Here is a 14,881-nt window from a genome sequence, read left to right on the forward strand (position 1 = left end):
CGCTGGCATCCCGGACTCCGATCCCGAGCGACAGCTAGCGAGCAGCTCCTCAAGCCACCCGGTGCCGTCCTGCTGTACCGCTTACTGGATCCTCTCCCGTACGTCCTCCATCTTGGGGCTTCTCCTTTCCGATGGCGTGACCGCTCTGTCTCCTTCTTCCTGCTTGCAGCTCCTGACTCGCACGCTGCACCCTTTCTGTAAGCCTCTCCTGCTCTTCGGCTCCTCTTATTTCACAGTCTGTCTTCCTTGCTTTCTTTCGCCTTACTTTCCCTGTACGTCTTCTCATCTCCTATCTTCCTTCTTCTCCTCGTGTGTCTCCTCTCTGGTCTACTTCCGCTCCCCTCCCTCTTCGCTTCCTGTCCTAGATCCACCCCCTCTAAGCTCGCTTTTCTTAACCCTTCCTATGCCTGTCCCCAGTCACATGCCGTTTTCTTAACTCAGTTCACGGCATACGAGGAACCCTGCTCTGTTGTGCCACACTGATGGAAAGGCCAGAATTTGGCACAAGCAGCATAAATCCATGAATTCTTCGAGTCAGCTGTTCCCAGCACCGCCATGTAATTTGCCACAACTGCAAGAAGCTATTCTGTCTGCATGGACCAATATTTATACAGGGAAGGAAGGAAGGAAGGAAGGAAGGAAGGAAGGAAGGCTCTGTAACACCAACTCTGTGTCTCCTTGATCAAAAACATAAAAATAGCCAGCACTCCAACACATTTTTTGAAAAAATACAGATACTTCAATTCTAGGTGTGATGTTTCGGCCCATAGTCGTCGGGCCCCATGAGCGAGGGCTGAAAGGTCACACATATAGGCAAATATCAAGTAGCCAGCTGCCATGTTGCTGGATCCTTTAAAAGCAATGCCCGTTTTACTATATTTCATGCCATGAAGGGTGAACCTGGGCTGCAAAAACATTTCAAGGGGTTTTTCCACCACTGTAAATTACCTCCCAGCCACTCTCTACTTCCTACTGACCAGCACCTGTGACTATTGGAGCTAGTCAATCGCCACAGCAGTGACCTCCTATAGCCGGTGATTGGCTGCAGCAGTCACACATCCTGCTCAACAGCAACCAGGAATGGCAGAGTGGCTGTGAAGCAATTTTAAGTAATGGTAAAACCCCTTTAAGGAGGGGTATGTGTCAAGGTTACATCCACATAAATGCCAGGACCCAAGGTTTATAGGCTGAACATTGCCCAGAGCATCACACCTTGCTTGCCATCTTACTTCCAGACTAACGGAAAGGGCATAGCTCGTCCGCTCGGCTGTTTCCGTAAGTCCTCGCCACCCCCAGGCGCCATCATCCAGCCGGGCAGGAGGTCAGGGATGCCAAACCTAGAGGTGGGTACGAGCCTGAGACGTGGGACTCGCAACTATCAGACTTCCATGGCATATCTTGTGGACATGCCAGGAAAGTCTCAGATGGGAATACCCCTTTAATCTGTCACGTTGGCACTGTAGCGCCTGAGAAATCTGTCACGGTACGTGAAGCATTAAGCGATGCACACGCACCTGACCGTCCACATGACGGCAAAGAGAACGCAGTTCATTGGACCGGCCCGCCTTCTTCTGTTGCTCCGCGGCTTGCTTCTGACCATCATGCGCCCGGCGGGGTGCTTTCTGCGCTGTTCTTCATTCTTTTTCATTAAGGTCCTAAGATGATGCCCTGTCAATGACAATAAGAAAGCGTACATCACCGCGCTCTACAGCGCAAGACAGAAAGCGTGCCGTCGCTTCCTAAATGATCTCAGGCGACATGTATGCAAATCCGTCACTGAAGAGAAATGAAGGCGGCAAATTATTATCATGTAAACCAATCACGGCGTTAGGCAGAGTAATAAACTGACGCCGTGACTGCAATACTGCTGAAGAGGCGGTCAGAAGTGCTGTTGTACCGTGTACTGCCCATGCCCACCAGCTATGGACCCGCTGCATGCCCATGTGTGTGTGTGTGCCCGTTTATCATTAAACATGGAAGTAAAAGCAGGTAAAAGGTTTGTGTTTACTTTGGGTGGATTTTTAAAAAATTATGAAATTGTAGAAAAAAAAAAGTGGTGTCCACAAATGAGGTGCAGGTAATTGATCTGGAACCGTCTGCGACCCCGGACGTGTGCTCTAACCACTACACTACAGCCAGGCACATGGAATCAGTTGGCGTTTGAATAGAGCAGGCCACAATGCAGCGCCGGCCTCTACTATACACCCAACGGTCAGCCGCATTATTACAGCCAGCGGCTGACCTTTCACCATTTCAGCTTCCCTGGATGGAAATTACATGCTTCACCCCGGGGAACAGCACCAAAAACTGCACTCACAACGCTCCTACATCCACAATTTTCACTGCTCGGCCATATTACAACCACCATTGTCAGCCACTTCCCACAAGGCCTTGTCATGGCCGCAGGACTAGGCAGGGCCCGCATTTCAAAAACTCCAGAACTGTACACAGTACTTCATGTGAGGCCTGAGAAGTACCTTATATAGTGGGAGAATTATATTCTCGTCCTTCACCCCTATACCTCTTTTAATGCACCCCAATTCTTTGTTTGCTTTTGCAGCAGCTGATTGGCATTGATTGATCCAGTTAAGTTTACAGTCAACTAGTACCCCCAGGTTTTTTACTGTATGGTCCCTCTATCCGGTCATTGATAAATATATTGAACAAAGTGGGGCCTAATACTGAACCCTGTGACACCCCACTAGCAACGGTGGTCCAATCTGAGTACGAACCATTTATTACCACCCTCTGCTTTTTATCTCTGAGCCAGTTCTTTGCCCAGATACACACGTTTTCACCCAATCCGAGCTGTCTCATTTTATATATTAACGTATTATGCAGCACGGTCTCAAATGCTTTAGAGAAATCCAGGTATACAAGATCAATAGACTCTCCCAGGTCCTAGAGCTTACTTCATTGTAGAAGCTGTTCAAAGTGCTGTGACATGATTGACCTCTAATGAAGCCATGCTGATGAGGAGTTATGCCATTGTTTTCCTTGAGGTATTCTAGGATGTCGTCTCTAAGAAACTCTTGGAATATTTTTCCAATTATTGAAGTTAACTGGCCTGTAGTTACCAGGCTCTCTTTTAGACCCCTTTTTATATATTTGAACCACACTGGCAACGCGCCAATCCAGTGGTACAACCACGGTCTCAATAGTGTCCAAAATATAAGAAATAGTGGTCTAGCTGTCACATTGCTTAGTTCCCTTAGAACACTTGGGTGTATTTCATCCGGGCCTGAGGATTTATTGATTTTGATCCTCTTTAACTGTTTCTGCACTTCCTCCTGCGTTAGGCAGGCAATATTTAGCTGGGGGTTCGTTTTATCCACTGCATCTCGTGTGACATTTCATTTTCATTCATGAATACACTCGAAAAAAACTATTTAATAGATTTGCCTTCCCCCATCGTCTTCTATGGTTTCTCCTGCATTATTTGTTAGAGGGCCAGTGCTCTCCGTGCAAATCGTTTAACTGTTTATATAACTGAAGAATAGTTTAGGATTATTTTTGCTCTTTTTGGCGATCAATCTTTTTGCCTGCTCCTTAGCTATTTTGATCTTTTCTTTACATGATTAGCTTTTTTTTCCTGTATGATTTTAGCGCTTCTTTGTTGCCTTCTTGCTTTAGTAGTTTAAATGCTTTCTTTATTTCATTTATTGCCCCCCCTTACCGTCTTGTCGAGCCACATTAGTTTCCATTTATTTCTAGTTCTTTTATTTTTAAAGGGTTTGAACTGTTTACACGAGGTCAGTAGGATGTTTTTAAACTTCTCCCGTTTGTCGTATGTACTGTTATTTATGAGGATGTTGTCCCAATTATTGTTACCCATCAGAGTTCTGAGATGATCAAATTTTGCTTTACTCAAGTTCAGTTTTTTTGTCGCTCCGTTCTTCTTGAATGACAGCTGTAAATTAATTATATTGTGGTCACTATTTCCCAAGTGTTCCTCAACCAGCACCGCCGAGATTCTGTCTGGTTTGTTGGTTAACAATAGGTCCAGAGTGGCCCTCCCTCTAGTTGGCTCCCGCACAAGTTGGGTAAGGTAGTTATCTTTAATTGTTCTCAAGAACTTATAAACCCTTGTGAGATTTGCAGGTTTCGTTTTCCCATATTATATTCCGATAATGAAAGTCCCCCATAATAATTACTTTGTTACGCTTTGACACATTTTCTATTTGCCTTAATAATATAGAGGAGTGTTAGATTCTCCTCAAACTGCATGTACCGATGTCTCTTGGCAGAATGTGCCACCCCTCCCACTGTCCTCACTTTTTACCCTTAAAGGTAATGCCCCTTCTTATCCCAATTTAACTCCAGACTGGGGGTTGCTCACCCTTCTTAGCCTAAAAGGCATGCTCCATGCCTGCAGTCCATGGCCGCTTCCTTGTTTGTGCCAAATTTCACATTTGTGCAGTACAGATGTATGTTAATATTTACAGTACATAGGGGGTCACTTACTTTTGCACTTAGAATTGAATAATCAAGTTGTGACCCCCTTTACTTTTCTTATGTAGAACCTAAAGAATGGTCGCATCAAATTTCAAGATTGTATAACGCCAGGAAGTTTGAGAATCAGACTAGGTACATTACATAAGGGTTCACTTACTTTTCACTTAGCATTGAATAATCAAGTTGTGACCCCTTTCTTTTCCTATGTGGGACATAAAGAATGCTTGTGCCAAATTTCACACTTGTATGACACCGGAAAGTTACATAACATAGGGGTCATTTACTTTTGCACTTAGGATTGAATAATCGAGTTGTGATTCATTTACTTTTCCTATTTAGCACCTATAGAATGGTTGTGCCAAATTTCAAGTTTGTACAACACTGGGAAGTTAAAGAATTAGATTAGGCACATAACATAGGGAGTCACTTATTTTTGCACTTAAAATTGAATAATAAAGTTGCAACCCCTTTACTTTTCCTATCTAGGATGTGAAGAATGGTTTTACCAACTTTCACATTTGTACGACACTGGGAAGTTACATAACATAGGGGGTCACTTACTTTTACACTTAGAATTGATCAATCAAGTTGTGACCCCTTTACTTTTCCTATTTATGACCTAAAAAATGGTCATGCCAATTTTCATCTTTGTATGACACGAGGAAGTTATGTAATATAGGGTTCACTTACTGTTACACTTAGAATAAAATAATCAAGTTGTGACCCCTTTACTTTTCCTATGTGAGACCTAAAGAGTGGTTGTGCCAAGTTTCAGGTTTGTATGACACTGGGAAGTTAAAGAATCAGATTAGGTACATAACATAGGGGGTCACTTACTTTTGCACTTAGAATTGATCAATCACGTTGTGACCCCTTTACTTTTCCTATTTATGACCAAAAGAATAGTCATGTAAAATTTCATCTTTCTATGACACCAGGAAGTTACATAACATAGGGTTCACTTACTTTTACACTTACGATTGAATAATCAAGTTGTGACCCCTTTACTTTTCCTATCTAAGACTTAAAGAATGGGCATGACAAATTACACACTAGTGCGACACCGGGAAGTTAGAGAAGTAGTGGTGAGTCAGACAGTGAGGGCTTTTGCCTTTCTATATATATATATATATATTATTTATGTGCATGGATTTGTCAGGTGTCTATATACTTAGATTTGTGTGTTCACATATATATGTGTCCGTACACAGTACCTGTATAGTATATATGTGTACCTGTATATGTACTGTGTATGTCGTATTTGTGTACAGATGGGTGGTTTATAGCTATATGTATGTACAGGTGTATATTAGGCAAACAATGACACCAGAATAATATTATATATCAGGTGTCAGATGGGAAGAATTTCCCATTTCATCTACATTACATGGGATTGTCTGTGTGGCCTCGTACTGCCCCTTTAAATAACAGCTGATGCTTTCATACATGGCCACGGAATGCTGGGATTATGACATTGCACCTGGTATATAAGGAGCCGCAGCGCTAACATTCTGTTGAGGGTTGTAGTTGCTAGTGGAGGTAAGTCTGCTCTCTGAGGATCTTCTTGTGTCCACCATTATTTTTTGGCATTTCTTCACCTCTTCCCATATGTCTCCCCTATGTGAGTCCAGCTGTCCGCTCTTCTCCGCTCTCACTTCTCTCCATCCTATAAGTGTATCAGCAGACACTTCTCAGGGAAATACTGTGATCTTTTTTCTGTAAATTCTTCTTTTTCCCCTCTAGTAGCATTGGTGAGCGTTGAGCTATTGTTGAGCGATTGTTGAGCGGTTGACATATTTTCAGGTAAGTTCATCTCTATTGTAAATGTACAGTTTCTCTGACTATGTAGTTAATAGATGTTGGGGATCGATGGGTTGGTGCTCAGGCTTTGGGTTCAGGTCTAGAGGTGCAGAAACAGGTTGGGTATAAATACAATAGAGGTAAAGGTCTTAGCTTCAGGTTGGGTCTAGTAAATTAGAAGTACATATCTGTCTATTATAAATGTTTGTCTATATCTTAAGACGTCCCAGGAGTCATTGATGTTTAATTCTCATTGTCTTCCTTACTCTCTATTAGGATGAAGAAAAGTTCAGAAGAGAAGGAGGAGGATTACCCAGACAAGAAGTATGTGTATCATTTTTGGTTATACACCAGGACTGGTTGTGAGCAAACTGAACCAGTAGAACCCTGTTTTGGGCAGAACTTTGCTAAAAGCTTGCCTTGAGTTCAAGCCAAACCAAACTTTTAGCAAAGTGTGACCCAAAACAGGGTTCTACTAGTATGGTTCGCTTAATGCTAATTATTGTAAAGAGTCTTGTAGAATTTGTGTGGCCCCTGTTACTGGGCCTTTTACCCCCAACATCTAGTTTATATCACCCGATAGACCAACACTGTACTGGATGTTATATGTGATGCCAGTAGTATAATGTATATTGCTAGTACTTCCTATAAACTGTATATATAATATCTGTCCTGTTTATTCTTATAACAGATGGATCCGGAAGGTTAAGAGAGCCAAGCCAGTATTCCGGTACTTACCATATAGAATAATGCTTGTATTTCTCTAGTGTTACCATACTAAGTGATATAGAGGAGGAGATGCTACAATGTATTTCTATGTGTTTCCCTGACAGAGATGAGTTATATATAGATGGATTCTGTGTAGTGTCACATGATTATTGATTATTCTAACCAGAGTTCTGTTTTCTATCGTAGGCGATTCAAATTTTATGAAGTTTCTTGGCCACCGAGTCTGGAGACAATTCCGTAAGTCTATAGGAGAAGCAGGGTTATATTTATAAGGAGGCTGGGCACAGCTGGTGAATGTGACTCCTCTACCACTGCCATGGTCATAGATCTGGACCCCCCACTCATAACGAGAGGGAGATCAGTTCCAGCAGTGTATGAGGAAATTGTTATATAAGTTGTCTATTACATAGTTGTAGTTTGGGCTTTTTTGGTCTTGGTTTTTTCACTGGCTTTACAAATTATGTATTAATGTTTTTTTTATTTATTCAAAAGGGAGGAAGATGAGGAGGAGGAGGAGGATTACCCTGATGAGAAGTATGTGTGTCATTTTTAGTGACAAGTGAACTTTCGAGAAATTCAGTTGGTTTGCAAAACTTTTGTAAAAAGTTTGGTTCAGTCTGAATTAGGGTGAACACCCACTTGTGTTTTTTTTAGCGCTGCGATATCGCTGCTTTTTTTTTTTACTGCGTTTGTCAATGGGACTTTCTAATGTTAAAAACGCATCGCACAAAAATCACAAAGTACAAACTTGCAATGTATTTTTAACATTAGAAAGCCCCATTGACAATCACGTAAAAAAAACGCAGCGATGTCGCAGTGTTAAAAAAAACACAAGTGGGTGTTCACCCTTAGTTTGAACCAAGCTAGAAGTTCAGCAAAACCCCTAAAACCCATGTATAACATTGTCTAGGAGCTATAAAAGCCCTATAAAACACTCAGAGTGATATACAGGGGTTTTATGGCCCTTAGACAGTGTTATCCACCAGTGTTCAGGACTAATTTTGAACAAACTGAACCAGTGAACCCTGTTTTGGGTAGAACTTTGCTAAAAGCTCAGTTCAGGTTCATGCCAAACCAAACTTTTAGCAAAGTTTGACCCAAAACAGGGTTCTACTGGTTTGATTCACTCCAAAGTAATCATTGTAAAGAGTCCTATAGAATTTGTGTGGCTCCTGTTACTGGGCCTTTTACCCCCAACATCTAGTTTACATCACCCAATAGATATAACACTATCCTCTATGGGCCGGAGCTCCAGTGTTTGACTGTACTGGATGTTATATCTGATGCCAGTAGTATAATGTATATTCCTGGTACTTTCTATAACTTGTATATATAATATTTGTCATGTTTCTTCTTATAACAGTTGGATGCAGAAGGTGAAGGAGGCGCGGCCATTATTCCGGTACTTACCATATAGAATAATGCTTGTATTTCTCTAGTGTTACCCTACAGAGTCATATAGGAGGAGGCTGTTGTGGATACAATGTTTAGATAAAATACAATCTTCTTGTGTTACCTATCATGATATATAGAGGAGGAGGTGCTGCAATGTATTCCTATGTGTTTCCCTGAGAGAGATGAGTTATATATAGATGGATCCTGTGTAGCGTCTCATGATTATGGATTATTCTAACCAGAGTTCTGTTTTCTATTGTAGGAGATTTAAATACAATGAAGTTTCTTTGCCACCGAGTCTGGAGACAATTCCGTAAGTCTAGGAGAAGCAGGGTTATATTTATAAGAAGGCTGGGCATAGCTGGTGAATGTGACTTCTCTACCACTGCTTTTTGGTCTTAGTTACTTATTGACTTTCAAAATAATGTGCCTATATTTTATCCTATTTATTTAAAAGGGAGGAAGATGAGGAAGAGAAGGAGGAGGAAGAGGAAGAGGAGGAGGAGGAGGAGAAGGAAGAGGAAGAGGAGGAGGAGAAGGATGAAAGAGAGACCATCAGCAGGTTTGTGGAAGGCTTATTGTTTCCTGTTATATGATGACTATATACATTTTAGAACATTGTAGATTTGAGGTGACAAGAACGATTATTGCATCTACATCTTATGATGCTTGACTTTGGTAGGAACAGATTCTATAGATGAGATTTTTTTTGTGTATGTTCACACTTGACCAATTATCAATGATGATAACTGGACCCACGTTCTCCATTATAGGCCTATGAAACATCATGTGAAGGAGGCCTGGCCAAGCGTAGAATCAGTAGATAGTTGTAATTTAGGTTTTTGTTCTTGTTTTCTTATTGGCTTTCAGAATTCTGTACCTATGTTTTACCTTGTTTATTCTAAAGGGAGAAAGATGTGGAGGATGTAGAAGAGACATTAGATCTTGTCGCAGAGACCATCAGCAGGTTGGTAGAAAGTTTATTATTTCCTATTACATGACTTCTCTGCCACTGCCATAGTCATGGATCAGGACCCCCGCTCATAACGAAAGGGAGATCAGTTCCAGCAGTGTGTGAGGAAATTGTTGTATAAGTTATTGTCTACTATATAGTTGTAGTTTTGGCTTTTTGGTCTTGGTTACTTATTGACTTTCAAAATAATGTGCCTATATTTTATCCTATTTATTCAAAAGGGAGGAAGATGAGGAAGAGGAGGAGGAGGAGGAGGAGGTGGAGGAGGAGAAGGAGGAGGAGGAAGGAGGGACCATCAGCAGGTTTGTGGAAGGCTTATTGTTTCCCATTATATGATGACTATATACATTTTAGAACATTGTAGATTTGAGGTGACAAGACCGATTATTGGATTTACATTTTATGATGCTTGACTTTGGTAATAACAGATTGTATAGATGATATTTTTTTTCTGTATGTTCACACTTGACCAATTATCAATGATGATAACTGGACCCGCGTTCTCCATTATAGGCCTATGAAACATCATGTGAAGGAGGCCTGGCCAAGTGTGGAATCACTAGATAGTTGTAGTTTAGGTTTTTGTTCTTGTTTTCTTGTTGGCTTTCAGAATTCTGTACCTATGTTTTACCCTGTTTATTCTAAAGGGAGGAAGATGTGGAGGACGAAGTAGAGACATTAGATCTTGTCGAAGAGACCATCTGCAGGTTGGTAGAAAGCTTATTATTACCTATTATATGGTGACTATATGCATTTTATAACATTGTAGATTAGGGTTGTCCAGACAGTTTCACTATTGGATCTGCATTTTATGGTCCTTCAGTTTGGTAGGAACAGATTCTATAGATGAGATTCTTTTTTGTAAGTTTCCAATTGAACAATTATCAATGATTATAACTGGACCTGTGTTCTCCATTATAGGCCTATACAACACAGTGTAAAGCAGGCTTGGGCAAGCATGGAATCCCTCCAGGAAGATTCTAGAAGGTACAGAGCTGGATTTCTACTAAAGGATATTGTTGAGTAAACCGAATCAGTGAAACCTTCTTTGAGTCAAACTTTGCTAAAACTTTAGTCTGCAACAGAACTAATTTTTTTTAAACCTGAAACAGTTCTACTCCACACTGGTAGTGTTGTCTCATTTATGGTAGTAGCTAAAGAACATTACACAGAACAATATCCATATGTAGAATCTTATGGTCTGATAATATCATCTGTTCTCCTCTCATCCATTGTATCTGATTATGTCTTGTTTTCAGAACCCGAAAATGGTGGATTCCGAAATGTCTGCGGAGAAACATGTAAGTCATTTAGTGGCATTATCTCGGTAGCTCCTGTAACTTTTTATATAGACTTTGTCCCCAGAACAGACCTTGTAAGTCACTGTATCTAATACTGTAGATGTTCTACAAGGAAATACTTCTGCTAATGGCATCCTGAATTGGCCATAGCTAGGTGATTCCAGTTGGCCAATCAGGATGGCAAGAAGTTAGAGGGACTTTCTGGTTGCAAGACAACATGCCCCCTTAAGCACCCACTGTGATAAAAAAAAACTATTAGTAATAGTAAAGTGGGTGCTAAGAGAACATGTTGTCCGATAACCAAACAACCCCTTTAACTTACAGATATTATACAGCACAATTTACACCAGTGCCTAAAAGTATTATATAACTGGATATTTACAGTATTTGTGTTCCATTGATATTCCTCTCCACAGCAGGAGCAGCGAGAGCCGCCGTACCAGCAGCCGTCTTCCATCTCGGTAAATTCTAATTTCAATAATGCTTACATTGCATTTCTTTCATTGAGATTCCTTGAAGCAGGGAGGACACATTTTGTTTCTCTGCTGCATTTCCCTATGTACAAAGCACATGTTATAACATTCACATGATTACTAGGTTTTAGATTAATACTACCATAGAACTGTACATGGTGGAATGCAAGGAAGACAGAGGTTGTGTCTCTCCTATCCCTCCTACATGCATCACAACCATCGGGGTCTATTTACTTAGATTGATGCTTCACACGCCGGTCTAAGCAAACACTGTGCTCATCTATGAGCGACAAATGTGTTAAGAGGTGCGAGCTTCCAGATGCAAACATATGCCAGCTATGAGCTTGAGTAGGTTTTGGCTATAATCTATGCCAGTTTATAGCAAATGTGATGAGCTGGACGCAGCCATCCCCTTAAAGCCGAGCCTTGCCCAATTACGAAAAAGTGCCAAGGCCCAATTTAAGTGCCTCCAAAGTTTCAGTTTTGGAACATGTACCAAAATTGCCACTTTTGGATAACAAAATCTTGTCATCCAAGGCTTTATAATAGGCCCCATTGAGCTCCTTTATGTCTCCAGCCTCCACTGTCATCTCTGATGAAGCTCCCCACTATTGCTCTTTTCTTTAGTATAAACCCTATTCACTAATCTCTGCTGTCACCACAACACTTGTCTGTTCTTGTTGGTCTCACACTTCTTTTTTTCTATATTTAGGCTATTTAGATCCATCTTGTGCTGCTGCACCACCAAGACCCTGGAATAACAAGTGAGTATGAGACTCCCCAGACTGGGACATCATACCGTCCAGGACTTGTATTTGCTCCACACTAGATGGTTGGCATTGAGGGATCACAGCAACAAGTGGTCAATGTCTCTGCAGCGCTGCTACAGGCAAAAATAAGTATTACACAGTCCTGATTGACAGCAATGAATATCCTATCTAATGCTGTACATGAGCTGCTACATCCTTCAGGACGAGACGCTTCTGCTCCACCCCATAGATGAGGCATACTCCTCACACACTATTAATGCTGGGGCATCCTAATAGGATATGCAAGAATGGGTTCTCTATATGAGATAAGTTGAAAAAAACTGATAACAGACGTCTTCACTAAACCCACAGATCGTAATAGTACATTACATCACAACAGCAATCACCAAGGAGCATGGTCAATTTGCTCCATTGAAGCCAGCTCCTACGGGTTCATATGATTGCTGATAACTCTCTAAAAGATTAGGTGAAATGGGGGAATAGATTTATTGGTAGGGGATATCCCCCTAATTTAATCAAGAAAACTATTGAGGAGGTGAGAAGGAAGGAAAGGAGTGAACTCGTTGTCCCCAAGAGAAAAAGAGACCATTTTCCAACTAGGATTCCATTTACCAGCTCATATGGCACCTCGAGCGGACATATTTTCAATATCCTCAACAAGCATTGGTCCATACTTTCTATTGTTTGTAGCCAGATCTTGGCATTTCAAAACAGGCCACTTATGTCCTATAGGAGATACAACCTGAGGGACAAATTAGTGACCCACGTGTCTTCAAATTTTTCTCAGACTGACACTCAGAGAGTTTTGGCTGCCCTTAAGAATGGAAATTTCCCTTGCTATATTTGCGCCTGTTGCAGCAACTTGGTCAGGGGGGATTCCTTTTGTCATCTGCATTCGGGTAAACGTTATAAGATTAAGGGTAGATACACTTGATGGTCCTCCTTCGTAGTCTACCCTATCCCGTGCCCCTGCGGGTTGGCGTATGTTGGGGAGACCACGATGCAGGTCCGGACAAGAATGACAAACCATAAAAGCACCATAAGAACGGGCAATAAGGAACTCCCAATATCAAACCATTTTCTTGAAAAAAACATAATATCAGTCAGTTTAGACTTCAAGTGATTGATCATGTTCCTGTCACACCGAGAGGTGAGGGACAGGGAATGGCTATTGATAAAAAGAGAACTAATGTGGATTCATAACCTGAATAAATTGTCCGCAGGAGGCCTCAATACTGAGTACCATTTTATGCCCTTCATCTAGTCTACCATTTCTGTGGGCAGATTCTTCTAGTATTGTTATAATTGTCTTTGTGATAACGGTTTTTAAATATTAATGTTGGTTTTTGTATTTTTTTCAGATTTTCCTGGTTGATGATGCAGCGCTTTCTTTGCCGTGTCGTCCTCTCCTCCAAGTGTTTTCACTGTTTTCCCTTGAATTTATTTCTGTTTTTTGATTCATAAAGTTTATTGTTGTATTGTTCTGTTATCCCTCGTTTTTGGTTTATTTAATCTATATATTCCCTTGTATTATTGAACATAAGTGTGGATTATGGGCTGCTGCACTTACAATCTATTGCTTCAATACTCTTAACCCCTTCCCACTCCAGGACGTACATTAACATCCTTGAGCGTCGGGGTATGTATGAAGAGAGGTCGCGGGGCGACCTCTCTTCATACAGCGCGGGCGTCAGCTGTTTATTACAGCTGACACTCGCGGCCAATAGCTGCAATCAGCCGTGCAGCACCCCTGCGGTGAGATCGGGGGAGCCATGCAGGTGTCATGGCAGCCGGGGGCCTTTCAAAAGGCCCCAGGGCTGTCTTAGGAGACTGCCTATAAAGCCATCCCAGTGGGGTGGCTTGATAGACTGCCTGTCAAATTACAGTATGACGTAATGCTGTAGCATTATGTCATACTGCAGAAGCAATCAAAGCATTGCATGTTGTAGTCCCCCAGGGAGACTTAAGATAAAAGTAAATGTGAGAACAGCAAAGTTTTATTAATTGTAAAAAAAAAAAGGAATAAAAGTTTAAATCAGCCCCCTTTTACCAAATCTGTAATTAACAAATCTACATACTAAAAAAAATACATATTTGGTATCGCCACGTCCGTAAAAGTCCGAAATATCAAAGTAGTGCATTATTTACCCCGCACGGTGAACGGCGTCTGAACAAAAAATAAAGAGCGCCCGAAATGCACTTTTTCAGGTACCTGTCTCCTAGAAAAAATCCAATAAAAAGTGATCAAAAAGTTGTATTTATTGCACATTGGTACTATCAGAAACTACAGGACATCCCGCAAAAAATGAGCCCTCACTCAACCACGTGGAGAGAAAAATAAAAAAGTTATTGCATGCAGAAGATGGCGGCAGAAAATAACTTTAAAAAACTAAATGTCTTTGGAAAAAAAAGAGTAGTACAGCAAAAAAAAAATTATACAAGTTTGGTTCTACACGAGTGCTGCTGGTGTTCCTTCTCTACCTATTCTGAGGATAGGTCATCAATAGTATTTCCCTGGAAAACTGCTTTAAGGACGCAGCCTACTTTGAATCTAGTTTTTGGGGGGATTCTCATCTCCCCTTTTGAAAAACCATAACTTTTTTTTCTTTTTCCATTGACTTAGCAGCATGAGGGCTTGGTCGGTGCATGGCCAGCTGTAAGTCTTATTTGTATGATTTCGGAGAATATATAATGTATTACATAATTTATTATTTTTTGGGAGGAGAGTGAAGAAACATCAATTCTACAGCATTCACCATGTGGTGTAAAGGAGATAAGTTTCTTTGTGTGGGTTGGTATGATTAAAATGATATACGATTGTGGTGGTGAGTTCTCCTTCAATGGAAGTGTTCAAACAAAGGCTGGGCAGACATCTGTCTGGGATGATTTAGTGAATCCTACATTGAGCAGGAAGTTGGACTCGATGAACCTGGAGGTCCCTTCCAACTTTACCTTTTTTTTTTGCTTGTTTTTTTTAGGGTTTCC

General features: G+C 41.1%; 1 long non-coding RNA gene across 1 annotated transcript; it reads left to right on the forward strand.

Annotated features, from left to right (window-relative positions):
* The first annotated feature begins 10,000 nt into the window (after positions 1-10,000).
* LOC136624897 (uncharacterized) lies at positions 10,001-13,959 on the forward strand. Its single transcript, XR_010792479.1, has 6 exons — positions 10,001-10,059; positions 10,274-10,339; positions 10,612-10,653; positions 11,070-11,114; positions 11,839-11,890; positions 13,258-13,959. It is a non-coding gene; the product is annotated as an uncharacterized lncRNA (long non-coding RNA).
* The last annotated feature ends 922 nt before the right edge of the window (positions 13,960-14,881 follow it).

Source organism: Eleutherodactylus coqui, chromosome 4 (assembly GCF_035609145.1).
Source record: "Eleutherodactylus coqui strain aEleCoq1 chromosome 4, aEleCoq1.hap1, whole genome shotgun sequence".
Taxonomy (NCBI): domain Eukaryota; kingdom Metazoa; phylum Chordata; class Amphibia; order Anura; family Eleutherodactylidae; genus Eleutherodactylus; species Eleutherodactylus coqui.